The sequence below is a fragment of the Dermochelys coriacea genome, chromosome 8 (assembly GCF_009764565.3).
Source record: "Dermochelys coriacea isolate rDerCor1 chromosome 8, rDerCor1.pri.v4, whole genome shotgun sequence".
In the NCBI taxonomy this organism is placed as follows: Eukaryota; Metazoa; Chordata; order Testudines; family Dermochelyidae; genus Dermochelys; species Dermochelys coriacea.
This window is the reverse complement of record NC_050075.1, coordinates 35,211,867-35,225,792: the sequence shown is the minus strand read 5'-3', so window position 1 is coordinate 35,225,792 and position 13,926 is coordinate 35,211,867. Positions and strand designations below refer to the sequence as shown.

The 13,926-nt window shown below is 47.5% G+C and overlaps 1 long non-coding RNA gene across 1 annotated transcript in view; it reads left to right on the top strand.

Annotated features, from left to right (window-relative positions):
* The window catches only part of LOC122455448, a 35,145-nt gene extending 23,805 nt beyond the window's left edge, over positions 1-11,340 (top strand). The window contains exons 2-3 of the long non-coding RNA XR_006273660.1: positions 8,010-8,116; positions 11,188-11,340. This is a non-coding gene — a long non-coding RNA (uncharacterized LOC122455448). The remainder of the gene's footprint in view (positions 1-8,009; positions 8,117-11,187) is intronic.
* Positions 11,341-13,926: the final 2,586 nt, after the last annotated feature.

Below are 13,926 nucleotides of genomic sequence, written 5' to 3'. Positions count from 1 at the left end.
CTATGGGGTTAGGTCGAATTTAGCCGCATTAGGTTGATTTTAAAATGAATGTGTCTACACAACCAACCCCGTTCCATCGACCTAAAGGGCTCTTAAAATGGACTTCTGTACTCCTCCCTGACGAGGTGAGTAATGGTAAAATCAACCTTGCTGGGTCGAATTTGGGGTAGTGCAGATGCAATTAGACGGTATTGGCCTCCGGGAGCTATCCCAGAGTGCTCCAATGTGGCAGCTCTGGACAGCACTTTGAACTCCGATGCACTAGCCAAGTACACAGGTGCACTAGCACTAGCCAGGTATGTGTTTGCATTGCTAAGTAACATATGACAGTTCTGAGATTGTGGGTTCCTAATACCAATTCATAAAGTAATAAAAAGGAAGAGCCTTTCTGTGACAGTCTGAAATATCCTAGCAGATTACTCACAACTCCTGGCTGCACCTGCTCAACAAAGGTCAAATGAAACATGCACAGTTTAATGGTGACAAAGTAGTCTCTTCATAGGCAGTGGAAGGATCTCTCAAGACCCACAGAAAGTGATCTATAAATTGGTTGAGAGGTTCTCAATCTTTCCGATTGCAGTTTACTTTCTAAAACAGAAATCCTGTGGTGGACCCCTCTCCTCCCAATCCAGACCTCATACCTTCCTTGTGGGTTGTAGCAAGGTCTCAGTTTTTCTGCCCAGCTGCTGGGGGCAGTGGCGAGCTACTGCCTCGCCAAAAGACCCTGGTCACACTTCTCTGTCGACGGGGAATTAGCGGAGGGAGGTATGACGTCGCAATTGGCGCAACATGGGAGTACCGGCAAGAGTTGGTGACACCCCCCTCAGGCAGGGGAGCGCCAGCAAGAGTCTGCGACGCACCCCTCAGGCAGGGGAGTGCCAGCAAGAGTCTGTGACACACCCCTCAAGCCGGGGAGCGCTGGCAAGAGTCTGTGGTGCGCCCATCAGGCAGGGGAGCGCCAGCAAGAGTCTATGACACTTTATCGGGGTTTTGCCACCCCGAGGCAGGGTGGCAGGAGTAGGGGAACACAGGCCCAGCCAACTCCACTGTGTTCCAGCCCAGGACCCAGACAGTCATGGGGAGGCAGAGGGGCCCACCACTGGGTCAGCGGGGATCCGTCCGCAACATGCTGATCAAACACCAACTCACCGCCCTGTCCAATTCCATCCCTGGGCTACTTCCTGCCTGGTCTCTCAATTGGGTCCCTCTGGTTCCTCCAATTCATCGGGATATTCAGCCGCCAGTAGTCCCGGTAGCTCCAGCTTTCCCTCAGTGTTGGACTCACTCGGGATTGGGTCACTGCCCGGCTTCTCCAGTTCCTCGGGGTACTCTGCAGCCGGCAGTCCTGGTAACCCGAGTCCCTCCTCTGGGTCAGGTTTGCCCTAGTCCAGGGCATCCCCTGACTCGGCAGCAGGATTCACGGGGAGCAGCCAGCGGCCTGTGTCTCCCTCCCTGGTGCTGCCCTCACTGAGCTAAAGGGCAGGCCCTACCTTTTATACTTCCTGTTCCATCCCTCCCCTTCCGGGGATGAAGTGAGCCTGGCCTGGCTCCACCCACTCAGCCTGAGAGAGTGGCTCCTCACCCTCTGGTTCGGAGGGAGACCACATGGGCTCCCTACATGGGTAATGTGAAAAAAATGTTCTCAGGAGAGCGTGAAAGAAGAGATGTAAATAAATTCATTTTCCTGGTCAGTGCTTGGTAATATTTCCCTAATTATCTCCTCTTCTTGGAGGACTTTAGTGTTATTACATGATGACATGCCACTCCCTCCGTACACCCTCCATTACTTCTGATCTCTCCAAATAGCTCGATAATTTGATTTTATTCCTTTCCATGTTTGCTTACCCTTCAATTTTAAGTGCTGCTCCTGAATGTGATTATGGTAGAGTTTATGCCAAAGAAAAATCCAGTAAAAAACAGCTATGCAGGGGGCAGAGAGGGGCTTGGTTTGCAGAAAATTTTTAGTTTAGACTATCAGCAAGCCTCTGGAAACTCATTCATCCAAGTCATTAATGAAAATATTATAGTATCGGATCCAGGATTGAGCCCTGTGGATCCCACTAGATATGTCCTCCCAGTTTGACAGCAAACTATTGATAACTACTCTTTGAGTACAGTCTTTCAACCAGTTGTGCACCCACCTTATAGTCATTTCATTGATAACTCTTGATCCAAAATACCTTAAATGTAGTGAGCTTCCAGGCATACTGCAGATGATATCTCCTGTAGAATCTCAGGGTGTTTCCTACATTATGAAGGAGGAAGGTGGCTGGCTGAGCAGGTTCATGTGGAAGTGACGATTTCAATGCTGCTGAGATTGTATTTACTATACGATAAAGTATGTTAGGGCACGTAGAGCCTTGGATAGAGGTCCTTGTTATTTTAAATCTACATAGAATAAAATAAGAGACAAGGTGGGTGAGGTGGTATAAAAACCTGAAGAAGAGCTCTGTGGAGCCTGAAAAATTGTCTCTTTCACCGACTGAAGTTGGTCCAAAAAAAGATATTATCTCCCCGACCTTGGCTTTCTCACATCCTGAGACCAGCATGGCTATACCAACATTTCAAACATAAAATAAATATTAGAGAGACAAGGTGGGTGAGGTAATATCTTTCATTGGACCATCTTTTGTTGTGAGAGAGACACACTTTCAAGCCACACAGAGCTCTCCTTCAAGTCTGGGAAAGGTACTCCCAGGGTCATATCAAAATGCAAGCTGGAACAGATTGTTTAGCATAAGTAGCTGCAAATATTGTAAGGGACCATTCAAGGTAGAATGGCCCAGTAAGACCTCTGCAGTCATAGGACAAAAAGGGGAGGAGGTTAGTCGGTTACTTACAGATTATTGTAATAAACCATAAATCCGGTGTCTTATTACAACGATCTGTAATCCACTAGCCCCCTCTTTTTGTCCTATGATAGCAGAGGTATTAATAGGCCACTCTACCTTAAATGGCCCATTACAATATGTGCCAATTACTTATACTAAACAAACTGTTCAACCTTGCATTTTGCTGTAACACTGGGAGAGTACCTTTCCCAGATCTGAAGGAGAGCTCTGTGTGACTTGAAAACGAATCGCTCTTGCCAACAGAAGTTTGTCCAATAAAAGATACTACCTCACCCACCTTGTCTTTTTAATATCCTGGGACCGATACAGCTACAACTACACTGCATTAAATAAATATAACATTTGACATCTGCTAAATGCTTTATGAGCAGTAACTAATTAATTTTCCCAATACTATGGGGCGGTAGGGAAGTTTTATTATCCCCGTTTTATCAAATGACTCAATAAAACCTAATACTGAAATTATTCCCATCTGTGGATTTCTCAGTGCATCTCTCTGGAGGCCTTAATCCTGCAATCAGATATGCATAGGAAGGCACCTGCACCCAGCTAGAGTTCCATGTGGCTGCAAAGGACCATGTGCATGGTTCTGATTACAGGATAAGGGCCTTAGATTGTAAGCAGCGATGGTCTCTCTTTTTGTGCACTGTACTGCACCTAGCATGTTGTCTATGCTAAATAATTCACCCTGATAAATGGAGGGAGAGAGATTATGTGATTCACATGCATCCGATGAAGTGAGCTGTAGCTCACGAAAGCTTATGCTCTAATAAATTTGTTAGTCTCTAAGGTGCCACAAGTATTCCTTTTCTTTTTGCGAATACAGACTAACACGGCTGCTCCTCTGAAACCTGAAAATAGTCATAGAGGGACTCACTATCAGAGCAGGGATTAGAATTCAGGAATCCCCAGTCTGTTTTTAGACCACTAGACTAAACAAAGAGTATTCAGCTGAATATCTATTGCACTGTTTTTTAAAATGTGCAGTTCCCTTTTAAAGAACGGCTTGAAATGAAGCTTCTTTGACATGAAGAACCGAATATTTGTCTTGTATAAGACAAGGCATATGTACTTAGCATTTCATCTGAAAGGGGAGAAGGTGGCCCCTCGGCTAACTGTGTGTTTTATTGGGAAGTATTGTTGTGATGTTTGTTGAGAGCCAGAGTGGTGTGCTGGTAGATGGAGGGCATGCGGGGCAGAGAAAGACACAATGAGACAAGAAAGCTAAAACTGAGTCATCAGAAAACACAAAGCCTCAAAACAAAACAAACTGGGCTTGTTTGAAAGCTTGAGAGTATGAGTCTGTGAGCACTGTGAGGATGCTGCTGGGTGCATCTTGCAATATGCTGAGCATGGAACAAGAATGGAGGAGTGCTAGTGCAGCTCAGTGATGCAAATAGTTCATTTTGTTGCCGAGCTAGGGGCTTGCTTGCTTGCTGAAAGGCATAGTTCTGTGCATAAGAGCTCTGTGCAAAGGAGAACTGGATAAATTCATGGAGGTTAAATCCATTAATGGCTATTAGCCAGGATGGGTAAGGAATGGTGTCCCTAGCCTCTGTTTGTCTGAGGGTGGAGATGGATGGCAGGAGAGAGATCACTTGATCGTTACCTGTTAGGTTTACTCCCTCTGGGGCACCTGGCATTGGCCACTGGATACTGGGCTGGATGGACCTTTGATCTGACCTAGTATGGCCATTCTTATGTTCATAAAGGGAATTACAGCGTCTGGTGTGCCTGACAGCACCGCTGCTGAGTGATCTAAAATTGAGGGAGTGTCACATTCAACCCTTTTCAAAGGCATTTCCTAAACAATGCAAAGGAATATAGGTTTCAGAGTAGCGGTGTTAGAGAGCACATAGACAGTGACATAGGCAAAGCTGTGGGCTTTGCTATCCAAATGGCAGAGATGCTGGATGTCACCCCAATCACACTCTTCACTTATATAGCATCTTGAGTACCCCCCCAGCACATTGGAAAGTTGGCGCCTGTGGCTCCAGCCCCGGAGTCAGTGCCTATGCAAGGAGCCTCATTTTAACTTCTGAAAAGCCACATGTAGCTCCAGAGCCACTGGCTGGCCATCCGTGACTTATTGAAACAAACAGTACCTGGCAACACCTTTCATCCCCAAAGAGACTTGAAAACTTCCTTGAAACAGGGGGTGGTGCTGAGAGTCACTGAACCAAAAAGTAAATCCTGTAAATAATGGAAACCACTTCAAGCACCTAAGTTCCCTCTGAGCTGCGCAGCAGCCTATTAAGCACCGCGCAGATGGGGTGGGGAAAAATGGCTTTTTTCCAGCCCCGGACCTGCCACGGCGGGGAGAGGCGCCTCTCCCCGCTGGCCCCAGCCCAGGCCCAGACCTGCCGCAGCCAGGGGAGAGGTACCTCTCCCTCCTAGTCCAGGTACTGCTGTGGGGAGAGAGAACTGGGGGGAGTCCTCTCTCCCCATGGGAGCCCCAGGGCAGCCTTCACCGCAAACCCCTTATCCCCAGCCCCACCCCGTAGCCCTCAACCCCCTGTACCTCAACCCTCTTCCCCAGCCCAGATTCCCCCACACACACTCTGAAACCCTCAGCACACATGAATTTTGTCATATGCATCAATATGCTGCACATAACCAAATTCATTCCACACGTGTGGAAAAATTAGAGGGAACACTGCACAGCACCCCTAGTTCCAGCACCTATGCCTTAAAATGAATCCCAAGCAAGGGAGCCTCCCTCCTAAGGAGTGTCTCAGCAGGGCTATGTGCTGGGCCTACTAATTTTAGTGCTCAGTGCTGGAAGTTTAGCCATTGACTTCAGTGGGAACAGCATTGGGTCCATAGTCATTTCTAAAGTGCCTGTCACTGCCCGGTACATCTCATTTCACAAGGCTGTGGTGAAACAGTTAAACAGAAAACAAACTAAACTGCAAACTTATGGTTTCTGGTTTAAGGCTGAATGTGTTATAAGCCCTGTGTTTCCTGGGCCCATTCTCCCTTCAACATCATGCCAGCGTGGATTTTGTGCTAATTCTCCCCTTTCTCAAATGGATCCAAGCAATGGGCTCTCCGGTGCTAAACAGGGGAAAAAAATAGCTTTTCTCTATGATTGTGGGGACTTCAAACCACAGGCTTTTTTCACCCTGTATCTTGTAATTCAGATGTAACTGGACTCTGCCATATTGGAGAGTCAGTTCAGCCGGCCCCTTCACAAAGCCACCAGAGCAAATCAGATTCCTAAACTTTGCAGAAGTTGATTCCTTGGCCAGAAAATGAAACTGGAGAGAAAGATATTGATTACAAAAAGAATAATTTCTACATTCCGAAAGTGACAAGGGGTCAAAGCGCCATCAAATGACATCCATTCTCTTGGCCCCTAATTTGTTACATTGTTTTGAGTTGCTCTTGGTAACTTTATCCATCCGCTTCCCACTGATTTGAACGAGAACTATGCATTTCAAGCTCTTTGAAGAGACAACTAACCCAAGTTGCTTTTAGCTAAGCAGTGCTGAAATTCCCACTTTCTGGATTTGATCACAAGATGGCATTATAGCCTCAAAAGCCGAGCTAACTGCAATTACAGAAGAGATCTTTCCCAAACCCCTAGGTGTCCTATCCCAAAAGGCTTTAAAAGAAGCTGTGGGTTTAATCCTGCCTGCTGAACTCTCCCACTTAATCAACAGATTCAAGGATGTGGTGTTTTGTTTTAATTGTGCCATGTTAATGTCAAGGCTGTGGTTTGAGCATCCAGAAATTCAACATGTGGAATGGCTACCTGCAGTGCTTGCGCCTGTAATGTTGTGAGCAATCTGATTGCATTGGTGATAAACCCATTGTTTCATGTTCTCTGTGTGTGTGTATATAAATCTCTCCTTGTTTTTTCCACCAAATGCATCCGATGAAGTGAGCTGTAGCTCACGAAAGCTTATGCTCTAATAAATTTGTTAGTCTCTAAGGTGCCACAAGTACTCCTTTTCTGATTGCATTGGGTTGAGCTAGTTAGAGTGCTGATAGCTTATGCCACACACCACCCCTTAATATTGACCGGCAAGAGCCCATCTCTTCTTCTGCTGTGCTCGCCCCTAGCAGACACGTCCAATCAGACCCAATGGTGGAGTAGTTTATGATGTGGCTAGATGAAGATGAGGCCGAGTCATTGGCAGTGCTTATGTGCATCCAAGTATTTTAAAAGTGCATTCTTTGTACATCCTGGAACTGATTGGGGACAGTAATAACCTATCTCTTAATAATTTACAGATACAAAAACCAAGAGAGCCAATTCCTCACTTTGGACATTTGGCTCATTGTAAAAACCGAAGCTAATTTTGAGTTATGGGCAAAAAACACCTGTATCTTATCATCCCAGAGGGTCATTTGCAGGGAGCCAACTCTTGTGTGTCCATGTGTAATGTTACCCTCTGCTGGACAGCATCAGAATTGTTCAGCCGAACTGCACAGGCCCTGACCTACTCATGGAGACTGTTCTTCAGCTCAGGTGGCAGATGCACAGCATATATTTACAGTTGAGTTTAACCCCAGAAAAACACGGTTTATAATGGAAACTCTGTGACACACTAATAGCGACACGGGCGAAGGGCATTAGAGATCCTTTTCTGACTTGTGATGCTGAGAATTGTCTGCTGTTTACTGTGGTTTAAATAAATAATACCACAATGCCATTAAGGCTATGTAATTGTGTTTGCCCACAGGCTAGCTTCTCATAGACTCATAGAGGCCAGAAGGAATCATCATGATTATCCAGTCTGACCTCCTGCACATCTGTTTTCTGACAATTATACACTATGTAACTCAGCACATTGTCTTGTTGTAGTATAAATGCAAAAAGTTCTGCTAATTGCTTTGCTGATTCCACTAACCCGTTACCCTGACCTGTTTGTAAAGCCTGGAATGAGGAAATTGTCCAGCCATAGCATTCAGCCATGCAGCCAGTAGGAGACAAACTGGGCTGAGCTTATGTTAGCCTAGCACTGCTTTGAATTGTACTTTCAAGCAAACGGCTACTGGCTTACATTGCATAATCTGCTTCTGTGAAGGAACACCAGAACAAGGAGCAGTGCAAGCCCCCTACATATCTGCCAAGGACATGGGTGGATATAGACAATTTATTCCCTCTATAGCTTCACTGAATGTCTTCAACACCTTTCTTTTTTAAAGATGATAATGACATTGCTGCCCTCCGTGGCAAGGAGGGAACAATGGGAGCTAAAGCTGCATTGAAGGGAGATACTTCTCCTGCACTGACTCAGAGGCATGCAGGAGAGGTAAAGATATATCCATAAGTATCTATTTTGCTAGTGGGATGAGCTCTATGTGTGTCAGCCCAGGAGAAATTCTGTAAGGACTGCAATGTCTCATATAATCAAAGTATTTCATTAATTGAAAAGACTTTCCGGCTAGTGAGCGGCCTTCTAAGGCCAGAAGAAAATAGTACAAACAGCCACTACCATACACACACACACACACACACACACACACACAGAGCAGTATCTCAAAAGGAATACAGGCCCACCCAGTGCTGGGGCATTATAAAAGCCTGAGCCCTGTTTGGCATGTGACTCAGATGCATAGGAAGAACATTGATTATTATTATTTGCTGAGCCAAAGCAACATGAAGCAATGTACAAGGCACAAAGACATAGCCCTGGGATCACAGTCTAAAGCTGACATGCATGCAGGGTCACTCAAAAGTGGCTGACAAATAGTAAGGAGATGACTGTGAGTGGGGGAAACGTATCAAAACCTCGGTACCAAGGTCCCTTTGTGCTCCTGTTTATTAGCAATGCAGATGGAGCTAGAGAGAGAAATGTGCACTGGCAGTCAAAAAAGCAAATAGAATGTAAGGAACCATTAGGAAAGGGATAGATAATAAGACAGAAAATAATGCCACTCTATAAATCCATGGTACACCCACACCTTGAATACTGTGTGCTGGTCTGGTTATCCCATCTCAAAAAAGATATATTAGAAAAGGAAAAGGTACAGAGAAGGGCAAGAAAAATGATTGTGGGTATGGAACAGCTTCCATATGAGGAGAGATTAAAAAAACTGGGATTTTTCAGCTTGGAAAAGAGATGATTAAAGGAGATTTGATAGAGGTCTATAAAATCATGAATGGTGTGGAGAACATGAATAAGGAAATGTTATTTTTCCCTTCATATAACACAAGAACCAAGGGTCACCCAATGAAATTAATAGGCCGCAGGTTTTAAACAAACAAAAGGAAATAATTCTTCACACAACGCACAGTCAACTTGTAGAACTCGTTGCAAGGGAATGTCCTGAAGGCCAAAACTATAAGTGGATTCAAAAAGAACGAGATAAGTTCCTGGAGGATAGGTCCATCAATGGCTATTGGCTGAGATGGTCAGGGATGCAATCCCATGATCTGGGTGTCCCTAGTTCTCTAACTGACAGATGCTGGGATTAGACAACAGGGGGATGGATCATGCAATAATTGCCCTGTTCTGTTCATTACCTCTAAAGCACCTGGCATTGGCCACTGTCAGAAGACAGGATATTGGGCTGGATGGACCATTGGTTTGACCCAGTATGGCTGTTCTTATGTTAAATCAGAGAGATCTGCTAGGGAAGGACAATAGAGCGCTGAGGATCTGCTTCCTAGCACTGTGCCATCAACACATGGGGCCTGGTGGGAGCTAGTGGTAATGATTCCTATCCTGCAGAGGGAGAACTCTAGGCTACTTCCCTTCTCCCAGAGAGTGACGACAGCCTACTTCCCTGCAACCCCTTTCTGCTCTCAGCTTCTGTGGTTTATACTGGCCCCTCCTGTTCCCATCCAGCTGAACCTCATTGAGCACCTGGCCTCCTTAACCCCTTCCAGTCTTGCATGGAGTGGACATCCCTTCACAGGCATGTTTACATGGGATAGTTATGGGTGTGAATTTAAAATGCTCTAGATATACTGGTATCACTGCACATGTGGTCACTCTTATTCCAGAATCCGAGGGGCTTTTCTTAGCTTAGATACACCCCTTCCCAAATGACATAAGCTAAACCAATGAAAGGCCAGTCTTCTGCTGGAATAAGCATGTCTACATTGATGCTCATACCGGTATAATGATAGCATTTTAAAATGCACACCCTCTCTCATAATCATATAACTCTCTGGAGATAAGCCCTTACGTTCACTCAGAACCAGCAGAACCTGTTCGCCCTTCATAGGATATATACTGGTACTACTAGAGTGGTTTCTTTATGCTGGTATAATTATTCCAGTGTAAGTAGAAAAATCTCCTGTGGAGACAAGCTTAGCTTGTGGCAATGCTGAGTCCAGGAGTCTTTTCACGCATTTTCCTTCTCTGTCCCGCAAAGGGAAAGAGCACACTGAGGAAAGGTACCCATCATCCACAGCTGCCACCAGCCATTCCAGAGAGCAGTTAAATTTAGAGCCCTCTCAAGAATGTGGGCTACTGATAAATGCGTCAGGAGCCAGGGAGGGCGCTGGCAGAGAGTTCCGAGAACACAAATCCTCTGCAAGGCTGCTCCCACTCTGAGGTTGGTGGGATACTGAGCCACAGGCTAATCCCCTCGCAGTTCCTATGTGGGCTGGAGCTGCCTGGTCCAGCCATGCCTTGAACAGTCCTTGGAAGGTTCCCCAGTTGAGCCAAGGCCAGAAAGCTGGATGGTTGCCTCTGTGATTTGTCCTCCAGACCCTGGGACCTTCCAAACTAGGGATCTGATCCTGTGGGTAAGACTCCCATTGAGTTCGAAGGGGCTGATCCTGTGCAGGGTGGAGCACCCTCAGGACCTTGCAGGATCCGTCCCACTGGAGGCTTTGCACACTAAGGGCCCAGTTCATCATTGCCCTGAACCTCATGTCACCACTTGCACTAGTGCAAAGCAGGTGTAAATGCTACCACATCAGAATGGAAGCATTTAGCACTGCCACTCCAAAACGAGCAGGGCAGGGATGAATGATACATGCAGGGCAGGGCTGTAGCTTTTCAAAGTAGAGCAAAAGATCATTGATCATGCATAGACAAAGGCAGAAATGGGTCTAATGTTCATCCAGAACAAGCGAGATGAATTCCTACACTTTCACAGCTCTGCTTGGGGTTCTAGCCAGCAATTCTTCTTTCAGTGGGTAGAAGCTGTGGGGCTAGACTCCAGGACATGCTTTGAAAACATATCCCAGAGGGGGACGATATAGTTCAGCAAGAAGAGAGGAGAAGGGGTTGTTTGACAATGACTCTCTGGAGTGTATCTCTAATGTATGGAACAATCATCACAGATTGTATGTCCTGCTTGTCATGCTGTGAAATCCACATGCATCATCCAGTCTTGACATTCCATTTCTGCTGATTTATTCCAGTGTCACAGTGATATGAAGCCCGATGCTTAGCACGTCTCAAGAAGCCTGATCCAACTTGCACTGAAGGATGAGGATGCGGATTGGACAAAACAAGGCAATCCAGGGCAAATATTAAAAGTAAGAAAATGGTCAGAAAATGGATTTTCCATTCCGTGAAAAATATAGAGATTTTAAAATATTTGGTTGACCTGAATCAGGACAAAAAGCCAAAATTTTGAAATTTGCAATGAAATGAAATTCCAAAACAATGTCCTTTGGGGCCCAACATCATTTAGACAAAATTGAACCTGTGATGGGCTGACTACCCCTCACAAGGCCAGAGTGGGTATAAAAGGTGTGTGACAGGTGTACCCGGGGGAGTCAGGGCTGATAAGCTCTAACAGATGATAAAGCCCAGCTGGGCAAGCACCAGTGCCAGGTTTACAATGGCACCAGTGGCTCCATGGAGCCGGGTCCATGCTCAGAAGGGGCCCTGGCCTATTCCACTTGCACTGCACCCCGAGACCCCGCTGGCTCCCCCCGCCCACCATTTGCTCCTCTTGGCCTGCCCACTAACTGGCCGAGGGCTCCTCTCTGCCTCCCTGGTCCCACCGCCTGCTCTTCTCAGCCCCCTGGCAGGACCCCAGTGCACCTCTGTCTCCAGGCCTGTGGGGCCCCGCCTGTCTCCCTGGAGCTGAGCCACCTGGGACTGGTGCAGAAGCCTGGCCAGTCTCAGCCTGGGCGGGGAGGGGGACAGTGTCGAGGGCTTGGCTGGGCCCCTCCAGGCAAGTGTGTCTTGAGGGAGCCCAGCCGGGGCAGGCCTTGGCTTGGCTGATCGCACCACTCCTGAAGGGACAGAGCGATTCCTGCCCCCGTGACCAGCCCTGGCTGCGCTGCCAGCTCAGCCCGACAGACATAGTCGCCTCCCAGCAGGGCCGGTGAGTGTGGCCAGGAGGCAGGGGGTGGGGAAGTGGGTCTCTGGGGAGTCTTGGGGGGGTGGTGGCGGTGCTGGATTGTGAGGGGGTGGGGAAGATCTGTGTGTTAGGGCAATAGGGAGTGGGGGTTCTGTGGGGGGTGCTGGGCAGTTGTTGTGGGGCTGTGGGCGGGGTGGTGTTGTGCATGGCACTGTGCATTTCTGGGGGAGGCCTAGCGGGGCACTGGGCATAGTGGGTCCAGGGGGGGCTCTGGTCATAGGGAGTTGGGGGGGTGCTGGGTGGGGGGTTCTGTGGCGTGGCATGGGACTCCCCCGAGGGGAAGGAGCATGGTGGCAGCACAGGGCCACTGAGCATCTGGCAACTGCTGGTTTATAAATAGTGCCCTGCACTGGGCTGGGTGGAGCAGGGCCGCCCCTGCCATGCCATGCTCCTGGCTGGCCCCTTGCTCCAGGGACTGACCTCCCCACACATACTCCATTGCCCCCATGGGGGCCCACAAATATGTTTGGCGCCAGGCCCACAAAAGGTTAATCCGGCCCTGGCAAGCACAGACTGAGCTAGTATAAACCCAGGAAGTGGAGCTAAGAAGGGGGCTGCAGGAAGGAATTCTGCCGTCACTCCCTAGAGAGGAGGCGAGTAGGTAGGAGATGAGGAGGAGACCTAGTGGAGGGTAACCGCTTGGATCTTGCCTGGGAATACAGACTCTGGCAGAAACCTGAAAGAGGGTGAAGGAGCCACAGGGAGCAGAGGAGAGTCCAGTGGTAACCCAGGGGTGGGCCAGAAGACAGAGAAAGAAAGGTAGGAAAGAGCCCAGGGAAACAGAGCCAGGGTCTGGGATTGCATAGACCACAGCTGCCAGTCTTGGGGTCCCTGGGCTGGAACCTGGAGGCGTGGGTGGGCCCAGATTTCTCTGCCAGCCACTGGGGAAGTGGCACAGTCTGGACGGTGGAACGGAAGACAGCCTGAGACCGTTTGTCCAGTGGGAATTTGATACCTGGGGAGGGGAAGACTATAGTGACCTGGCCGCAGGATCAAGCCAGGAAGAGGGAGACCTGGAGTTACCAAGAGGGAGCAATCAAGTCTCAAGGCAGAGAGATGGAGCAAAGGAGCTAGTCTCCAGATGAGCCATGAGGAGGCACCACAGCGGTGAGTGGTGAGTGCCGTTTCAGAGCCACTTACTTTCTACTCTTTCATTTTTAAATGTCAAACAAAGTAAATTTCAAAAGAAAATGTGTGAAAAGGACAATTTGAAGCTTTTTGTTTCGAAACAGGACGTTATGCCATTTTCAAGACTTCTTTCCAGTCCCTATTTTTTTTAATAGATTTGATATGATTTCACAAAATTTTAACTGAAATGGCATTTTCCGATGGAAGACTGTTTTAACCAAACCTTTCCCACCAACTCTAATTAAGAGGAGAGTTAACAGGAGCAGCCAATTTCTGGTTTTATCCTTCCAGCAATGCTGTGATACAGCTGCACTGAACCTCTTCCCCAGCACTCAGTCCTCCCTACGTTGGGACACTGTGTCAGGCACCCATGGTGGGAGAGACCTGAGACCTTGTCAAAGCGTTGCCCCTGTCAAAGAACCAAAACTTCTTTGTTTTCCAGTGAGGAATTAGTTTTTACTAGTGTAGCCTGTATTATATGAAGCCAAGGAGCCTTAGAGTAAGCTGAGAATCCATTGATTTCTTAAAGAACAGGCTGCCTACTAATTTTTCCTGTTTTCCTCCCTGGAGGAAAGTAGGAAACAATTGCAGGAAGGCAGCTTGATCTGAATTTATCTTTAAATGTTACTTTCACCCAACAGATGATGGGAAGGTCCAA